The sequence below is a fragment of the Pinus tabuliformis genome, chromosome 5_1 (genome assembly GCF_031772625.1).
Source record: "Pinus tabuliformis cultivar Carrire ecotype Pingquan chromosome 5_1, CPIR1, whole genome shotgun sequence".
NCBI lineage: Eukaryota > Viridiplantae > Streptophyta > Pinopsida > Pinales > Pinaceae > Pinus > Pinus tabuliformis.
Window position 1 is genome coordinate 298,212,231 of NC_142305.1, and position 20,287 is coordinate 298,232,517.

Here is a 20,287-nt window from a genome sequence, read left to right on the forward strand (position 1 = left end):
CTTTTAAGTATTAGCCTCAAAGATGAACAATATCGACAACAACTTGAGCCCAAAATTTCAATTGTTCCTTCACTTGTTACGGATCATCTCTTGTGATGGAGATTTTCCACTTGGCAATAGGAGATTATGAATATCCCTCATTGTTTGGATATTTCCTTTTATCAAGAGTAGACACAAGATAAAATTTCTGATGGTGGTCATCTTGAAACTGTTGGCCGATTGCATAACATAACTCCAAGGCTAGCAAGGTATTGAGAGCTCAGACATTTCTTCATAATTGAAACTGAATCCCAGATAAAGACACCCATTCAACTCATCTAATTCAATGTTTGTAAGCATCTTAACTCTAGGAGTGCTAGAAGTATGTGTCAAAGTTGAATAAGGACAATCAACTTTGGCCTCTTTGTTGGTTGAGTCAGAAGTTGTCTTAGAGAGCTGGAAATCACTGAAATAATTAGAATCGCAAGAAAATTCCTTTAATATAGCTTGATATCTTTTCGTTTCCCATGCCTTCTCACTCCAGTATTCTATACTAGACCTATATAGGCTTCTTCTGCTTCTACTTTTCTTAGATTGACTGAAATCTCTACACTGATCTGCATCTCCATAAACTACGGTGGTTGGCTTGTTGAGAGGATTACTTAAATCAGAGAGTGGGGACTTCTTGTTGTACCCTGAGATAACAGATGCCAAAATCCCTCATTATACAATCAATATTTCTTTTTCCTTCACCTTATGAGACTATTGCACAATATTGCAATCCAATCACCTCCATACATATAGGCTTTCACACAATTAGGGTGGTTTCAACCACTCCCTAGATAGTAGGATCTGAGATCTAATATTAGAGTCTCAATCCTATCATCATCATAACAATAATCTAAGTTTAGCTTTCTCCATTCATTCCAACACTCCCGCTTAATGGAGAAAGGGTATTGAACAATAACATATGTTTGTTGGTCTAGTCTCAGCTATGCTCACAATTAAAAAATGAAACAACTTGGTAATAGAGGTTTTCATTTTTGTCTTCTTGCAGCAGAGTCCATACTTGTTCATCTTGAGTCGAGGCTTCATCTTTGCTTTCCTCGCCATGAGGTAGTGATATCTCTTCACCTCATTTCTTCCCTAGTGATGGAAAGCTTGAATTCTTATTCTCGCCCTTCTCAAGATTGTGACAAGCTCGATAGGAGAATTTTCCCTCTCACTATTTTCGGTGTCAATCATCTGAAAGTTAGTTATGATGTCTTCATCATTCATTGATGTAACGTCTGCACACACAGAAATATTGATGAGATCATCATAATCTAAATTCTCTCCAGCTTTGTCTTCTTCTGTCACGTCTTTGTAATCGGCTTCATGTGGCTCGTCCCATTGATCTTCAACACTTTGTTCCACTTTACACCCTTCCTGAAGGTCAGCTCATGTGTCTTCAAGCTCAATATCTTGCACAACATATTGTGCCTCTTGATTCTCGTGGTCATCAACAGAACCACATTGTTTTTCTGAAATTTCTTCTAACTCAAACATACTGCCCATCCTAATGCCTCCGAATGCCCACATGAAAAAATCATCATCATCAGAATAAAAAATATCTAAAAATATAGACATGTTGTTAAAGTCCAGCTTATCTCGCTTTGAGATTCTTTTTTCGGCTCCACACGATCCTCTAACGAGCACCAACAACCCCCACGCAGGCAGGAAAATTCTCCCTTTGGAAGCTCTTCAACTGTAGAACCTTGTAGATTGTGGCTTCTATGCCACATAGGTCTTAGTGCCCTCGGCTTTGGCGACGAGCAACTAAATGGCCTCTCACAAGCTTTCTCAATATCTAATTCTGATGCACATATTTCTGATGATGGGTTCAAATCAGCAAAAAAAAATTGTATTTTCTGTGGCATATAATAATTTACAAGAAAATTTACTGAATTACTTTTGGGATCTCCACAAGAGAAACATTGCCACATGGATGAGCAAGCTACCACTGAGAACATAAACCAACGTTCTGCAATCCACTGCCCTCCTCCGATCCTACAATGATTTTCACTCTTTTACGCTACACCCAGAGGTAGATCTACCAATCCATGACACCACGAATCTACAACAATCAAAGGCACCAACAATTGAATCCACGCGGCACCACCAATCCATGATCAAGGTAGTGTTGGCCTCAAACTGTTCGGCCTCAATCAAGACAAAACCTTCTTGGTAGACCGCAACAACCTCAGCCTCAGGAGCAGATCATATGTTTCTCCCTTTGACAACGCCACAGCTGCTACATAGTGATTTTTCCATTTCCTACGCAAGAACGCTCTCATGAATTTGGCGTAGCTGCTAGCTATACGTAGGTTTTTCATCACATTCTTTGTGCGTTCTCCACTCAGACATCGAAGATGGGAAGCTTGCAATTTTACCAGATAGCTTTGAAGAACAAATCAAAGATCGGGCATTACTTGTAAGTTGGGTGCCTCAGGTTAAAGTTCTTGCCCACATGGTCATGCACGCATGTTTAAGAAACACCGAACTGTTTTTAACTTCACCTGCTTCGAGATGAAAGATGAAGAGTAGCCACAGCACGCACGGTGCAGTCCGGAGGGGCTTCTGAGACAGGTTATGGAGGCTACCAAGAAAAACAGGTGTGGGCCTTGCTGGGGAGAATGCATTGTAGAGGTTCGATGGAAGATGCAAATCTTCTTGAAAAAAACTTATCGCGCAGCTAAGAAATCGGGCTGCTGCTTAATCCAAAACACTTCAGAAGTAAACGACGGATCAGAAGCTCCGTGCAGCTTTTTTTCTCCATGCACTCCCCGCAGATCTGGTCTTCAATCATCGGCAATAGCACAGTCACCGCCTTCCTTGAACACAGCCTTGTTTTCTGTTTGCACAGTCGATGCTCTTATACACCATGGTCTCGCGAAGATCTTCGCAACTGTACACTTCACATCTGCGACGACTGACAAAATAAAAAAGTGCATAGTTCCACAGTGGGATCAGCACGTTTAGCCTTCCAATACAAGCGATGATTTTGCCTCAGTCGCGCTGTCCACTTGGCTTACAAGATTGACAACCCTGAAGCTCTGATACTACTTCATGTAACCGATTCTACCATCGCTCTATCTCCTCATCAGAATTCAAAGTACAGGAGCTCTCACGCTCCCATGAAATCCACCCACCCATGGTGGGATTTACCCAGCCTTGCTCTCGCACTATTATCTTGTAGATGCAGTCCAAACATCATCACTTTCATAGTCATGCACCGGCTCCGTATAGTGTGATCCTTTGGCAGGGTCCAGGGGTACAATTACGGGCAGTGATTTCTTCTCAAAAATCATCTTGCACTTCTTCAGATTAATCACCCCGTTCATGTTAGTGGCCCAGTCAATTCCTAAGAGCGTGGGGTAGGGAATGATATCATCCAAAATCTCTATCACTTCAAAGTCTGTCAACATGCTCACTCCCTCAATATCCACAGTTATTCCTTGCAATTGCCCCATGGGTATTATTTTTTGCTGGTTTGCCATTCTTAGCTAAATTGGAGACCACTACAGCGCAGGTCTCCCCATTTGCTCCCATGTTTGTTTCGGAAAAGCATTCGCATCCAGTCCTAAATCCATGATGAATTGATCCATCTCATATTCTTTGATCTGCGTGATTAGCCTCATTTCTCTTCTCGTCATTGTCTTATGCTTTCCAATCTTTCAGACTATGCGCAGTTCTCCTGGCGCAGTCCCAGCGCATCTGTTAATGAGTTCCCGTAATCCTTTTACAGCCTTACTGTCGCGTAGTAACTTCATACATGTTTTTAGGAATGTTGTGAGAATATATGGGTCCATCTCTGGCTCTGGTTTGTCTTTGCTTCCTGAAGTGGAGGCATTAGCGAAGCTCTCCTTAGCTTCCATGAAGGTTTCCCAAGTGCGCTCCATATCAGACTCCACTTCTTTCACCGGAGCTTTGTGAACCCAAGTAATATCTTCTGTTTGTTTTCCTTTGTCATCTCTCGTCACAATTCCATTTCAGAGCACAATGTTCATTCGGATCTTCCTCACACGGCTCAAACCTCATCATCTACAGGTTCTAAGTCAGGGGAGGCGGTAGCGCTCCTTTGTTGTGTATCCTAGCTATCAGCGTAGGACAATATTATGTCTCATGATCAAACAAGGTGCAATACAAACACGACGTGCATGTTGGATTCGTGCAATCGTGGGCATAATGTCCTAGCCCTTCGCAATTGTAGCATATCAACTGTCCGCGACTTCTTCCAGGTCCTCCTCCGCCTTGGCCTTGTTCATGCCCTTGAAATCCTATTCGCGTCATTCCTGCATTCTGGTCAAGGGGCCGCTTTTTGGCTTGAACCCTATAGGTGGGAGTTCTATCCATCATCAACCCATAGCTTCTACAAGTGCGCTCATCGTGTCCCACTGACCTACAAAAGTTGCAGAACAACTGTTGTGAATTTTGTGTATAATTCTGTAACAAGTGGCAGTTTTCTGTGGCATGTTTTCCAGCTATTTAACAAATCACGGACCACAAAGCAGGCGTCGTGCTAAGTACTACTTGTGCTTCCAGCCTTGAAGGCATCAGTCCTCCTCCTGCGAGGTAATTTGTGAAAACTAGGTAGTGGTCCTTGTCATGACCCTGACCCTTGCATTTTACGCACCATACCTCTTCGCACACTTTTGGTCGAGTTGTCCTATCTGGTTTTAAACTCTAGATCTCAAGGCATAAATTCTTCAGCTGCGTGTGGATCTACTGAACTCCCAAGTTGGGATCCTGCATCGAGGTCTCATGTAGCCTCATCGCGATCTCTAAGGCCTCTGCTTGAGTTGTTATCTTTTGCTGCAATAGCGCACTCCTTAAATGTCACGTTAGCGAAGCTACAAACCACTCACGATGTTGTCCATCCATTAGATTCATATTAGCTTTGTGATTGTGCATTTTAGCCTCTGATCCAGCTCCCAAGGAGTCTCACCTGGTAGCATCGTGATCTCATTGAATCCAATGATTGATCGTGATTCAAACTTTGGCCTGCTAAATTCTTTATTTAGCACCTTTTGGATATCCGCTATTTCCGTATTTGGATTATCATTGGAGTGCTTAATATACCAGGTCAGTGCATGATCATGCAGAGTGCTAACTAGTGTCGCTTTCTTTATATTGTCATCTATAACTCCTTGTGCTTCCCATATAACGAACCAGAATTGGTCTAGATCCTCATTTCCCAATCCTTTGAACACATGCAACTTCAATATTCTTGCCATATTAAATTGCAGTGGTGGTGGAGGTGGTACAGGAGAAGATGGAGGTGACGGTGGTGAAGTTGGTGGCCATGTGGGTGGAGGTGGTATTCGTGGAATTCTTTGCCTTATCAGATGAATCGCACTTCGCGGAGAGACCTTTGCGCATTCTTCCTCGTCCCCTCGTGGAGGTGAAATCAAGGGGCTATTTTTTGGTCCCTTATTTCCTTCATTCCTGCAAGCTTTTCCACTCCACGTAGCCTTGAACATCAAGGTAACTGCATAACCCTCTTTTCACACAATAGCATTTTAATCCAAGTATTAAAAGACTTTACGTATTTACCTCGCGGTCCTTTGAGAAAGCGTCACTCTGCCTCGCTATAGCTGACTGAGGTGTCGACCATGAACTCAGTAATGAATCCTCCTATAATCTGATCAAGCCAGTGATCAACGACATGCGTGATCTTATCCTCCGATGCTTCCAACCTTCACACTAACTCTGGGGTCCACACAATATGACCGTCAAGTTTCCACCTTCATTGGCTATCTGCTAGCTTCGGGATCCACTCGTATAGCTTAGTAGGGAAGGACGCGCAGAAGATTTTGTGGATCTCCATGTATAGGTAGTAATCTAGCCACTCTTCTTTTGACCGTCGCATGTTCCTGTTCTCTTGTGCTGTGAACTCGTGAATTCTTCTATCCAACCAGCCTTCAATTTCCTTCTTAATTGGATTCCAATGATACGACATCAAACATCTCTATGCAGATTCTAGTCCTGGCAACAGAACCATTTGTTGGCTTGAGGGGGCTTGACCCAGGTTTGGAGTTATTTAGACAAACAAATCCCTACACTATTGGCCCTTTTGGCATCAGCCCGCGGAGCGCGGACTGAAGTCTCACCTGAAGCAGTATGGGGGGATGCTGGAACCAAGTTTCTGCACCCTTGAGAACTCTGTGATGTCGGTTTAGTCCAACTAGACCTACCTTCGCATAAGTCACTTCACGTACTATTCTAATCTTCAATACCTTCGCGATTTGTTATAATTGTCTTTCACGCAGCCCTAATCAAGGGATGAGATGCTTTCGCGTTGCTATGGCAGCGACCTACACTGTTTCCCCAAACTACACCACGTATCTTATTTTCTTAACAGATCTTAGTTAACTTCGCGTAAACATATATTCTATCTTGCATTCACTTAATCAACACAGTTATATACATTCGTGCATCATATAAACAGTGGAAGTACAATTCATACCCAATATATTCAATGCATAATACAGGAAATAAATACGCAAAAATGATATGAAACTTCTCTTAATTATTACTTCCAACTCTTACAGCCTCGACTCGCCCTGCGCACTCAGTTGTAGGGGTCCATGCACTCAACTGCGGACTACTAGGCCTCCATGCACTCCGTTGAAGAGCCTTCTCCTACCCTATGACTCAAAACTAGACTTTACACTTCAAATCTATCTCGCATACATCATATGTCCATCTTCCACTATGCTATCAAACTACTTAGAGCCTAGCTCTATTTATACAATCCCATGGTTTGCGGACCATGGGTAGATCTCTATAACTGACTTTACAATAACAAAATTAAGGGTGGACAACCCTATGACTCTTTTACAAGCTACATGCTCCACACCCACAAAATGCAGAGTCTTTACATCGAAATTACAATTTTTGACCAAAATCTGCTCTCTAAGCCCCAAAACTTCCATTGGGTGATCCCGCGCCCAACATGGACCATAAACCATCACCAGGGCTATAGGGGACAATGCCTTCGAGCTTAACATTCCACCATTCCTTGGTCTACACCCAGTGTTCAATGTAGACGGCTTTCGGCCATACTTTCCACCATTGTTGGACACATCCGACGTTGCAGAACAACTAACACCAATAGAGCTAAACCCAGACTCCATGGAATAGGCCACAACTGATCGAATCATGGACACACAGATCAAGAACACTCGCCAATAGAAGATCCATCTATATCGAGTTTTCAAAGCTGGCCAAATCCTTCACCAAGGCAAGTGGCTCAACAAGGACCAAGTTCAGCAAAAGTTTCCCCATCTCATGGAGGCACTCAACGCAATGGGGACCATTGCTTCCTAAAGGGGGAGGAATGATCCAGATAGATATTCGTGGCCACCTACCTATTCCAATTGGACCCCAAACACTCTTTTAGTTTTTTGGTTTCCTTAATTGTAGCACAATTTACTATTTTTGGTAGTTTTTAGGGTCTTGAACTTCCAGAGCTATTTTGAGGCCCTAAACGACATTTTTATGGAAAACGGAGAGACCAAAACTGTCCCAAGTTGGCTTGGTATTTAGATTTTGACTTATTCTTTAGAACCTTCGAAACGAGGAATTGTGATAACCAAACGAAGATCATATGCCAAAGTTACGACCCTAGGAAGTTGATGTACCAATTTACCCAAACGGGGCCCACAATTTTGGCACTTCATCTCCTTGGATTAAGTTTTTGGGTTTTCAGGGTTTTGCATTATTTCTCAATAATAAATATGCCTTTGAGCCTCATTGTAACACAGTTCATAGGCATGTAGCTACCACATCTCTTCTCAGAGATAAGCTACCATCACCCAAGCTAGTTTATTTCCATTCTATTTGTAAGCATATTTTAGTATTTTGATATTAATGAAATGAAGTGTTATTACTGCCGCATTTTGTATTTATGGTTATATGTGTAATTTGTTGTGTTCTTGTTTATGTTCGGATTAGTGATATCAGAGCGGTATGCTCTTTCTCTATTTTTCTTTGCATGTCCCCAATGAGGCCAGGGTATAAGGAGTTAGGGCTCGATCTGGTTGAACCTTTTCAAGACCAGCCTCGCAAACCCCGACAGCCTACCATGGCGGAAGAAAAGAAAGATGAGGGGGCAATAGATCCTTTCAAAATATTTCTCGAGGAAGCCCTCGAGCGACAGAGGAATGTCATGATGGATAACTTTGCCCAGATCATTCGACGACTACCCACAAGCGATGCATCTTCATCCAAAAACTACTCTGGAGGCACCACTCTTTTTAAGGTACATGTTCAATTCGTTATTCTTGTATTTGAGGGACAGATGGATGCAGACGTCGTAGATAAATTGTTGAATCTATTGGAAGGATATTTTTCAATTCATGACTTTTCGAATCGGGAAAAGATTACTTTTTCACTTCTCAAAGATGCCCCACATGTCAAGAACTGGTGGAAATCCTACTGTGAACAAAAGGACGAGTTGGAATCCTCACTGTTTTCAAACGCACCCACTTCAGATTCTTTCCAAGATGCCATCAAGGAACAATAGTACCCTGCATGGAGCTATGAAGATAAATACATAAAGTGGACCACTCTTCGACAAGGAAGGGACCAAGAGATTAGGGAAATTTTGAGGTCTAAAATGGGCCTCCTAAGGAAATTATAAAATAATAGTGGAAATAATAAAATAAGATTATATTACATCATCCAATTTTATAGGGAAAAAAGAAAAACCTATTTTTTCAACTCGTATTTTCAACCTATCTCCCTATGGGTTTACTAAAATTTTGAGCAGCAACACTCATTGTATGAAAAATTTGATTCCTCATTCAAGGAGTACCCATGTTGCATACTTTCGATGGGCTCTACTAAATGAAAAATGTGATTGCAATAAGGTTTTTTTCATGTATTTCTCATTTTTCATGTAGCAGGGTTCATCGAAAGTATGCAACATAGGTACTCCTTAGATGAGGAATTAAATTTTGCATCTAATGAGTACTCCCGCTTGAAATTTGAGTAAAACCTTAGGGAGATAAGTTGAAAATACGAGTCGAAAAAGTAATTTTGTTATTTTATTATTTTTTAATCTTTTTACTTTTTTACTCCAAAAATGGTGAATCATCCCCCATGGTTGACATCATCATCTTGAATCCTATTAGTTCTTATAAAGTTTATTTTGGTTGTACATTTTTCTTAGGAGACCCATTTTAGACCTCAAAATTCCCCTAATGTGTGTTAGAGTTAACATATATTTTCCATACTCTCCGCAGGAAGTTGGGTATCGAGTATTCTGAGTTGCATTTGGTACTCATGTATTGTGGTTGTTTACACAAGTACATCTAGGACGAGATGGAGTTCCTGCACATCTCCTCGCTCGACACGATATATTGATATGCTGTCAATATTGAGCAGAAGTTTAAATAGAAGAAGTGGGACTTTGGATTTGGGAATCTGAAGCAAGGAAAAGGTGTCACCAAACCATAGAGAAAAGACCAAAGCTAAGGCGGAGTGACCCAAGACAACCCGTCGAAGTCGAAAGAAAATAACAACACCACGAAGATAAAGAAGGACACAGGAAAATGGTGTGAGTTCCATAAGAGCTCCACTCACAACATAAGTGAGTGTCGGGCCAAGCTGTCACTGGTGGCTAAGCTAAAGGCTTCCGAATTAGACACATGTTCCGACTCTGAGTCAGAACTTGACAAGGGGAATGACAAAGGGAAGCAAATCATTGATTTGGAACCCAGTGGCACCGTGGCCACCACCAAGATCCAAAAGAATGAGCCTGAAGATCCAGAGGAGGGGGAATGCCTCTTCCACTCACAGATGTTGGTGAAATTTTCTCCACTGCAGCTCATTGTCGACAGCGAGAGTCAAAAGAACCTCATTTCAATAGAGGTTGTGAGGCGGTTAGGCCTATTGACGACAACGCATCCACAGTCATACACCATCGGTTGGCTTCACCAAGGACGAGATCTGTGCGTCAGCCAATAGTGTCGCCTTCCCTACAACATCAAGCCTTTCACGGATGAGGTACTGTGTGATGTTGCTCCTCTTGAAGTTTGTGATATATTATAAGGACAACCATACTTGTGGAAGTGACATGATGCATATGAGTCTAGACCTCGCTTTGTGATTATTACTTTAGGCAATAAGTTGTATAGGATACTGGAGGTAGCCCCACCTACTGCCATCTCTTTGATCACTGCAAAGAAATGCAATAAAATCATTTCCTATACCAGAAAATTTATTTTTCCTTATGATTTCCCTCAGGGCAAGAAGAAGGTTGTGGCTACGACTTCCAGACAGGGCTCCTCCTCATAGTAGCAGTAGATGGACAAGGTCGTGGAGGAGTACAGGGACAATTTCACCTCAGCTACAGGGGCACCTCTACACTTTCAGATCAAGCACTCCATCGATATGACCCTGGACTCGCCGCTACACAATGGATCGATATATTAACGCTCTATTCGGAAGAATGATGAGTCAAGAGGCATATTGAGGAGTTGTTGTAGAAAGGGCACATCAGGCCAAGCTCATCACCATGTGGGAGCCCGATTATATTGGTATAGAAGAATGACGAGACATGGAGACTCTCTATTGACTATCGAGTGCTAAACAAGATCACTGTCTAGAATAGGTACCCAATCCCATGGATTGATGACCTTCTAGACCAACTCAAGGGGGGCAAATATTTCAGCAAGATTGACTTGAAGTTTAGTTATCACCAGGTGCCTATCAAACCCATCTGTTCTGTGGAAGACTACCTTCAAATCCAAGGAGGGACTTTTCGAATGGTTGGTTATGCCTTTCAACTTTATGAATGCCCCTGCAAGCTTCATGATATTGATAGATGACATCTTGTGACCCTTCACCAATGAATTCGTGGTGGTGTATTTAGATGACATCTTGATCTTCAGCTAGAGTTGGGAAGATAACCTCTGCCATATTCGACATGTCCTTCAAACCCTGCAACGACACAAGTTGTGTGCCAATTTGGAGAAATGCACTTTTGGCATGACCCAGGTTAAATATCTTGGCTACATAATTGATGAGTAGGGCGTGCATGTGGACCCAACCAAGGTACAAGTCATTTGGGATTTTCCAGTCCCAACCACTCTTACAGAGCTTCGCAGCTTTTTGGGCCTTGCCAATGTCTACCACAGGTTCATGTTGGGGTTCTCTCATATCACTTGGCCTTTAAGTCAAATCACCAAGGGAGGAGTGAAAGAAAAGTTTTTTTGGTCTGAAACCCAATAGAAGGTGTTTTCCGAGTTGAAGCATCGCGTCTACTCTGCACCAGTGCTCACATTACAATACTTGCAACAACCATTTGAGATTGAGATAAACACCTCCGACTATGTTATTGGTGCAGTTCTTGCTCAACACGAGAATCCAATGGCTTACCACAGTGAGACAATTTTAGACATAGGTCGAAATTATCCCACTTACGACAAATAAATTTATTCCATTATGCAAGTATGTCATCAATGGAACCATTACATTATGGGGAAGGAAACGATCATCCACATAGACCACCGACCTTTGCAGTTCATACAGACAAAAGGGAAATTGCAAGATGATCGCCATTAGAAATGGTCCACATACTTCCAACAGTTCCTTTTGAATATTAAGTACAAGAAGGGAAGCACCAATAATGTTTCAAACTACATCAGCAGACCACCAGTCATGACATTGATCATTGTGCTCGACTCCTATGGGCACAAGACTTCAGGGTGGCCATACCTTACAGAGTTAATTTTGATGACAAAAAAAATTTGGTTATAGGCCAATTTCACTAGCATATTCTTGTATTTTCATCCAAATTTTTATTTGCCTGGTTAAGAAAAAATAATTTACAATATGTAGTATAAGTGAAGTAATGTAAATAATATGAATAGGTAATACACAATTTTTATCTAAAACCCATTTTTAAAAATTATAATCTCTAATAATATGTTTAATCAAACTTACTCCAATCTAGAAAAAAAACATTTACATTGCAATAGAATCTATAATTTGAACTGAACTTTTCAAATATCTAATACCGCATTTATATATATATTTGATATACTGTCTTATAAAATTTGAATCAAGAGCATGGCTACTAATTGTCCTTGGCTATCATTCCTTTGATAGAATAAAGTCTAACACAAGCTTTGGCTGCAAACAGTATAACATTAACCCAACACACAAAAACATCCCCAAATGCACCAAAATATCAACTCGGTAACCTGTTCTTGATTCTCTGTAGATTGAAATTGTTTGTTGTAATCACTGTTTTATGATGTATGAAAAGCCCTCTTCTCAGATCCCCTGTTCACAACACCAAATCTACTCAGATTGCAAATATTTTAATTGGAAAATCAAAAGGCAGTATACGGCCTGGTTTCAGAAGTACAGATACGATAGCTTACGTTTAGTATAAAATTATAAAATATATATTTAATTTGGTTTAGGATGTATGAGAACTGAAAATCCCGATATTCAGATTATGGGTTTGGAGGAAGGCTCGGAAGGGCGGGTTACAAATGATGCCGTTTCTTCAGATTGTTGTGGTGTGGAAGGCGCGGGTTAGAAATGATGCCGTTTGTTCAGATTATGGGTTTGGACTCTGGAGGAAGGCTCCGAAGGGCGGGCTACAAATGACTGTTCTATATAATTTGGTTTAGGATGTATGAGAACTGAAAATCCCGATATTCAAATTATGGGTTTGGAGGAAGGATCGGAAGGGCGTGCTACAAATAAATAGAAATAGCTATGTTTGAATCAAGATCATGTCTACCAGTTATCCTTGGCTATCATTCCTTTGATAGTATAAAGTCTAACACAAGCTTTGGCTGCAAACAGTACAACATTAACCCAACGCACATAAACATCCCTAAGATGCACCAAAATATAACTCGCTAACCTCATCTTGATTCTCTGTAGATTGCAATTGTTTGTTGTAATTACTGTTTTATGATGTATGAAAGGCCCTCTTCTCAGATCTTCAAATTATGGGTTTGGAGGAAGGCTCGGAAGGGCGGGTTACAAATGATGCCGTTTGTTGTTGTGTGGATGGGCGGGCTACAAATGATGCCGTTTGTTCAGATTGTTGTGTGAAATCATAACAAACTAGGAAAACCTTGAGCGGATTGCAACTATTTTAAGGGAGAAGAATGAATGAAACCGGGATTCGACTCACCTTGAATGAGTGATGTATCCTCGCTCCCTTATCCTCTGTATCCTCGAATGCGTGCTGTGTATGATCCCTTATCCTCCCTCTGCACTACCACCAAACTGAACCTTAGAATATTTATGCTCTAAACGCGGGAGTAAACTGGGAAGATTTGATTCGACTGGTTAAATAAAAAGTCAATGAGGCTATTTCAATGGATTCGGAAGGTTACATAAAACGTTATTTTATGGATATTAGAATGAATGAAATCAGCAGGTGACATTGAAGGCTATTTTATGGATATTAGAATGAATGAAATCGGCAGGTTACATAAAAGGCTATTTCAATGGATTCGGCTGCTCCTAGTGTTCTGCTCCGGAGGCCATCTCACTATTGGTCGAGACACTCTGTTTGCAAGATCATTTTGCTTTTCATGCGAAGGCTCCGCATGTACAAATTATTGACCTGCAGAAAGCGAAATTGCCTTTGTTTGGTCGTAACACTCATTCAATTACAAAACTTAGATTCGATGGAAGAATGAACTAAAAAGGACAAAGTAAAAGTTATGGCCCATTTGGTATGGGCCATAACCGGGAAGATTCGATGGATTCGGCTGCTCCTACTGTTCTGCTCGGGAGGGACCATCTCACTATTTCATAGCCATATCGGGATTTTCAGTTCTCATGCATCCCTAATCAAATTAAATACATCTTTTATAATTTTGTACTGAACGTAAGCTATCGTATCTGTACTTCTGAAATCACGCCGTATGCTGCCTTTTGATTTTCCTTTTAAAATATTTGCAATCTGAACAGGGGATCTGAGAAGAGGACTTTTTATACATCTTAAAACAGTAATTACAACAAACAATTTCAATCTACAGAGAATCAAGATCAGGTTAGCGAGTTATATTTTGGTCCATCTTAGGGATGTTTGATTTATTTATTTATACCTGCTTCAAAGTATTTATGTAGCCGACACAATTCTGAAACATATTAGATATATGAGTCTTGTTTGTATTTGATTGAATGTCTAATTATATTAGACACTGTAATTGACTGAATTCTTATATTCTAATAGCTGCACTTCTCTGTTTACTCCCGCTAGTTGAGGAGCGTGTCCACTATTATAATAACTACGAATATTATGCTTGATGAATCAGAAAAGCTTTGCTTATTGAGACAATAAGGGATCAGAATGTTGGAAAAATCACCACACGTCTATAGAATCCGTAATTTCTACCTTGGGGATCCTAGTTACTAGTTTGTAACCTTTACCAACACCTGTGGGTTTTGGTGTAACGATAAACCTACACATGGTATCAGAGCTTGGACCCAGGTTCGATTCCCCCGAGTTGTGTTTGAGGGGGGGTGTTGGAAAAATCACCGCACCTCTATAGAATCTATAATTTCCATCCTAGGGATCCTAGTTACTAGTTTGTAATGTTTACCAACACCTGCGGGTTTTGGTATAACGGCAAACCTCCACATGGTATCAGAGCCCACAGGTTGCCAGATAAAAGGCGCAGGTAAACACCTGCGGGTTTTGGTATAACAGCAAACCTCCACATGGTATCAGAGCCCACATGTTACTAGATAAAAGGCGCACCAGTATGCGGGTTTTGGTATAACAGCAAACCTCCACATGGTATCAGAGCCCACATGTTACTAGATAAAAGGCGCACCAGTACTTTATTTTACAGGTATTACAGCTTGGATATCGAAGATCGACAGAAAAATGGAGTTTCCCAAAGCATCAATCTTAACACCGTACAACTATCACGAATAGAAGGACCAAATGGATCGAAGTTTCCCAAAGCATCAATCTTAACACCGTACAACTATCATGAATAGAAGGGCCAAATGGATCTATCGTTGCAACTCAAGGGTTGTGGAATTGACAAATCCAAGGAGGAGAGTCGCCAAGTTCTCTCTATTATGTCAAAGCTCGGACTTCCACACAGAAAAGCTTCTCTTATTGGGAAGAAAAGGGATAACATACATCAGGGATTCGAGGCAAGTCGAATCCTGGTTTCTTTCGTTCTTCTCCGTTAAAATAGTTGCAATCCACTCATGTTTTTTTTTATAATTTGTCATGAATCCACTCATGTTTTTTTTTAATAATTTGTCATGATCTCACACAACAACACTCTAAACGTATATTTCATCTATAAATTACACTAATCCTTAAACTTATTTTATATATTAATTATTAAATATATTTAATTTATTTATATAACATGAAATTATTAAAATAAAATCAACTCAATCTATAAAAATATTATATAATTATAAATTATAAATATATAAAATAATAAACTAATTGCTCTTCTTTTCCTCTCCATACTCAGATGACCCTTTTCCTTTCCTTTCCATACTCTATATCAAATAATCCCAAAAAATACTTCATTTTCCAAAAATAAAATAACCATAAAATATCTCCACCCACCCATCCATACTAGATAGCTCCACAAAATACTTCATTTTCTAAAACTAAAATAACCATACAATAGCTACCCTTATTAATAAATTGTAGATTCAACTTTTTCATTATAATTTATTTTTTCATAATTTAAATTATATAAATCATTATAATTTGATGATATTTTTTTTCCTTTAGTAAACGCAACTCTTATGTTTTAATAAAAAATATTTAAGTTTATCAAAATTAATAAAAATAAATATTCAACTTTTGTATTTTTAAATAATACTTTTACACACACTCTAATATAATAATAAAATGTTTATTTTTCAAACAAATTTGTTTCTAATTTAATGGTTTAAATTTTATCAATAATTTTTACTTTAAAATTCTCCTCACATTTATACAAATATAAATATAAATATTATATATTTATATAAATATTATATATTTATAAATATAAATTTTAACATAAATTTGTAGCATTAAAATTTTTAATAATCAATATATTATATGATTTTAAATAATTTTAAATTATTTTTGAAGAAGCTTTTTTACTTTCCTATCAATAATTTATTAATAAATTATCGATGGGGAAGTAAGACATCTTATTAATTTATCTTTTCAAATTAGGTTATCCTAAGTTGCATGAGGGGAATACTTACATTTCCAAATTATCTTTCAAATATTGGGCTCTCCTTTGAGCAACCACCACCAAATGGAATCTATAGGAGGAGCTCCTATCAAAGTTTCAGAACAAGTTGGACATTTAGATCCCTTAACATAGCTGGAAGATTAGTGCTCTTGAAATCGGTCCTACAAGCTTTAACTATCTACATGTGCTCTATAATGATGGCACCATCCTCTATAATACAAGAGTTTTGTAGAATTCAATGATCTTTTCTTTGGGGTGGAACTTGTCTAGAAAATAAGTGGTCCTTGATGGCTTGAGATACTTAATGCCGGCCTATGCTCAAGGGAAAGTTGGGGCTCCATGATCTAGCTACTATGACTACAGCTCTCAGAGCAAAGATTTGGTGGTGGTTGCTCAAAGGAGGGCCGAATATTTGGAAGATAATTTGGAAATATAATTATTCCCCTCATACAACTTAGCATGACCTAATTTGGGAAAATAACTCAATCCCAAAATCATCTATTTGGGCATTAGCAAAAAAGGGAGTGGATTTGATTCAAAAACACTGCTTCTAGGAGGTCAAAAATGGTAGCAAAATAGAATACGTGTATTTTTCTTTGAACATTTCAAAAGATTTATGAAGTGATAATAAAAAAAAAAATTAAGTTTTTTGAAATTTTTTTATAAAGGAAGTGTCTACCAAGGTGGAGGAATTGCTCGGCTAGCCAAAAGTCGCTGGAATCCGGGCAAAATAATTTCCAAAAATCTTGCACTTGCAATGTTTGAATCATGTTTTTGATGGTGGAAATGGGTTCAACATCATCAAAAACCTCTGGGACACCCAAAACTTTGAAGTTTGAGAGCTAAAGTGGATTTACAAAAATCCCTGTTGGATTTTATCAAAATCTTGCCAGAATTTCCATGATTTTCAGGGCAAAAAAAATTGTAGTTACACTACGATTATTATAAAAGCGTTTTGTTAAAAGGGAGTTTATAAAGCTTTTAAAAGAAGGGTTTTTCGAAAAATAAAAATTTTATCAAGGGTTTTTTGAGAAAATTTTAAAGGTTTGGCATCGATCTGATTAAAGAGTTTAGTAGTATTTTCTGGAAAGTGGTTATTTTTGGAGAATTAAAAATCAATGTGGTTTTATTGAAAAGAGAGTTTATGGATTTGAAAAGTCTGTTCATTTGCAAATTTTGTCCATTTGCAATTTTTCTTGTTTTGCCAAGTATGACATAGGTTTTTAGGTGAATATTATGTTTAATGGGGGCACATATTAAAAATCATATTTCTTTGGGGGGGAATATGGAAGATAACCTCATGCAATCAGGAAAGTAGCTATAAGACAAAGGAAATACAACAATCACATGTCTCAAGGCGTAACTGAAGCAGATTAAAAAAAAAGAAGAGACAAAGATCCTTGTCATAATTAGAAAATTTTAGGCCGAGCCGAGGAACTGAAAAGTGTAGTAGAAGACAAAAGAGAGATCAAGGGTGATTGGTGTAGCGTGGATCTGCTACCACTTCTTATGTTTACTAATAAATATTTTGATTTTTGGGTTATCAAAACGCTAACTTTTCTTCAAACTAAAGAGTTAATTGAGTACTAGTCTAATAGCCTATGTGATGAAGTATGTGATGCTTTAGCATTGGATTTTATAAAACAGAGATTGGGTGAGAAGTTTTTTTGTAAGGTAACAAAATCTACAACTTCCGAGGAAGCATGGAAGATCGTGGAAGAAGAATTTGGTGCAAGGGTGAGTAACATGTCGCAGTGAGATGTGTCACAATTTGTTGAGTCAGTGGTAGATCTCAGAGTAGATGAGAAAGGATCTAAGAAGACAACAAAGCTTGAAGAATCTCACTCAAAAGTGGATGACGGTCATGAAGACTATAAAACTAAAAACCATTATCCAGGCATGAATATTGCAGAAGAATATCTAACAAAGATTGTAGAGAGGGAAGTTGAAGCCTCTATGTCTGAAGCAGAGCAAGAGCATATCAATTCTCAAGGACTCCATTGTAATGTGAAAGGTGCAGATCATGGTGAATCCTACAGTGATTAAAAACATGTGGATGATGACTGCAAAGTGAGATGTGAATTGGTGAATCTAGCGACCACTGATGAATATAGTTAAGTTGAAATTGTTAATGAGAAAATGCATGCTCGGATATCCCACAATAGAGTGAATGAAAATTAGGTTGATGTTAAATTTGATGAAGAACCATTAACTAGTGATGAGTGGTTGCATATGGTACAACAAAAAACGCTTATTGATATGTTGTTATGTGGTAAGAAGCCCACTTGTGTTTAGAAACCAAGTGGAAGACAACATGTTTGCAGCAACAAAGGTTGGTAAAAAGGAAGAAAATGAAGATTATGATGCAATGACAAAACAAAAGAATGCAGAGAAAGAAGATGAAGAAAAGAAGCTCTTAATGTAGAGCATAAAGAAGATATTTCTAACATTGATCTTGAGTGTGCAGAGTACAAGAAAAAAAAGTACCATATGATAAAAGTGAAGTTAAAGAGACGGATGTTTTCGAAGACAAAGGTGAAAGAATTGAAACAATTTTTGAGTGATGGATTCCAAAAGAGATAAGATTCCAATATCAAGAAATATGGCAGAAAGAAAGTTAGGAATATGAAGCACAAAAAACAGTGGAAACAAGACAATTTGAAGATGAAGAGTTGTGACAACAATCCATGAAACAAATATTTGAAGAGGAAGGTGTAGAAGACATGATTATATTGTTTTTTAGAACAAATTCAAGACAAGTCAAAGACAAATTTTAGCAACATCAAGTGAAGAAATCCTATAGCAAGAAAGTGCAACAAAGAATGAAGCAATTTCTAGGATATAGAATTTAAAAGAAACAAAAAAAATTGTTACAGTTTTAAGACTTTGTAAGCATTGTTGAGACTTAGATTAGCATGCATGTTTGACTGATGATTGAGGTAATTTATATTGTAAGCCTATTGTTGAGTTATGTTGAGTCATAAGGTCGTAATTAAGGGGAAGTGTTGGAAATAGTAATTACTTCTACATGAAGATTTAGTAAGATCTAATTTGAGTGATGCATGAAGAGATAAGTTGAGTTAAATGCAGTCCAAATTTAGAGTGTGAGTTAACTGAGTCGAGTTGAGTGATTTTGAGTTCAGTCTTATTTTGGGAAAAGAAAAATATAGTGTGTGTTTGCATGTTGAAGTTATTTTGAGTGAGTCGCTAGTTGAAAAGCATAAATACCCTATGTGGGTTCATTGTAATCATGTCAAGTCAAGTCGAATCAAGTGTATGTAAAAGGAAAGAGCCGAAACTCTATGGATAGTTGTATGTGAAAAGCTAAATTTGTGTGATCAATTGAAGAGTCGCAACTAGTGCTATTGTTTTAAGTGCAAATTTTAAGTTTCCTCCCCTTTACCTTTCCATCAAATTTTGGTTCAATAAATCCACTCAGCATTGCTAGTTGCATTGGGATTTCTGAACGTTTATGATCTTCAACACCACGATAATTTTTTATCGTTATGTGCTCATTAAGCACCATTCCTGCATGAACCTTCGTTATCACATTGTATTGATCCTTAGACTCCACAAGGAACAATCGAGATCTTAGTCTCGAGCCTATTACTAGCGCCAATGGTTGAGGATATTATTGTTGTCTTAATGATAACATCATAGGCTTGTTTGAAACCCAACGTTGTAGGCTATGGACACCGTGTTGGAAAATAGTTAGGCTGGAGTACTGTTTGCAAATTAATAATGTGTTCCCTCATTAGTTTTTGGCTTGGCTGAAGAATTTCAAATCTCTGGGAAGTCTCTGTTAAGAAATATCAACATTCTTTCGACGCAATTATTCAGGCTCTATGATAGGTTAGTCCCTCCCGTTGAAAACTAGGTTACACTCTTAGTGGTTCCTTACCGTACAGATATAGCTCCAAAAACTGGCTCATTTGGTACGCCCTCGACTAGTCATACATCGATTTGGCTCAACGATTTCCATGGAGAACTGTAGCAAAATTTTCACTGTGAATGCCAAAGGATAGGTTAGCATCAACCCTTCACGATTATGA

At 38.8% G+C, this 20,287-nt stretch overlaps 1 long non-coding RNA gene and 1 pseudogene across 1 annotated transcript in view; one reads left to right on the plus strand and one right to left on the minus strand.

Annotated features, from left to right (window-relative positions):
• Nucleotides 1-20,287, plus strand: part of LOC149164529 (uncharacterized) — a 53,683-nt gene that overhangs the window by 26,278 nt on the left and 7,118 nt on the right. The gene's annotated exons all lie outside the window — the stretch shown is intronic.
• On the minus strand, nucleotides 17-19,761 carry LOC149164530 (uncharacterized; annotated as a pseudogene).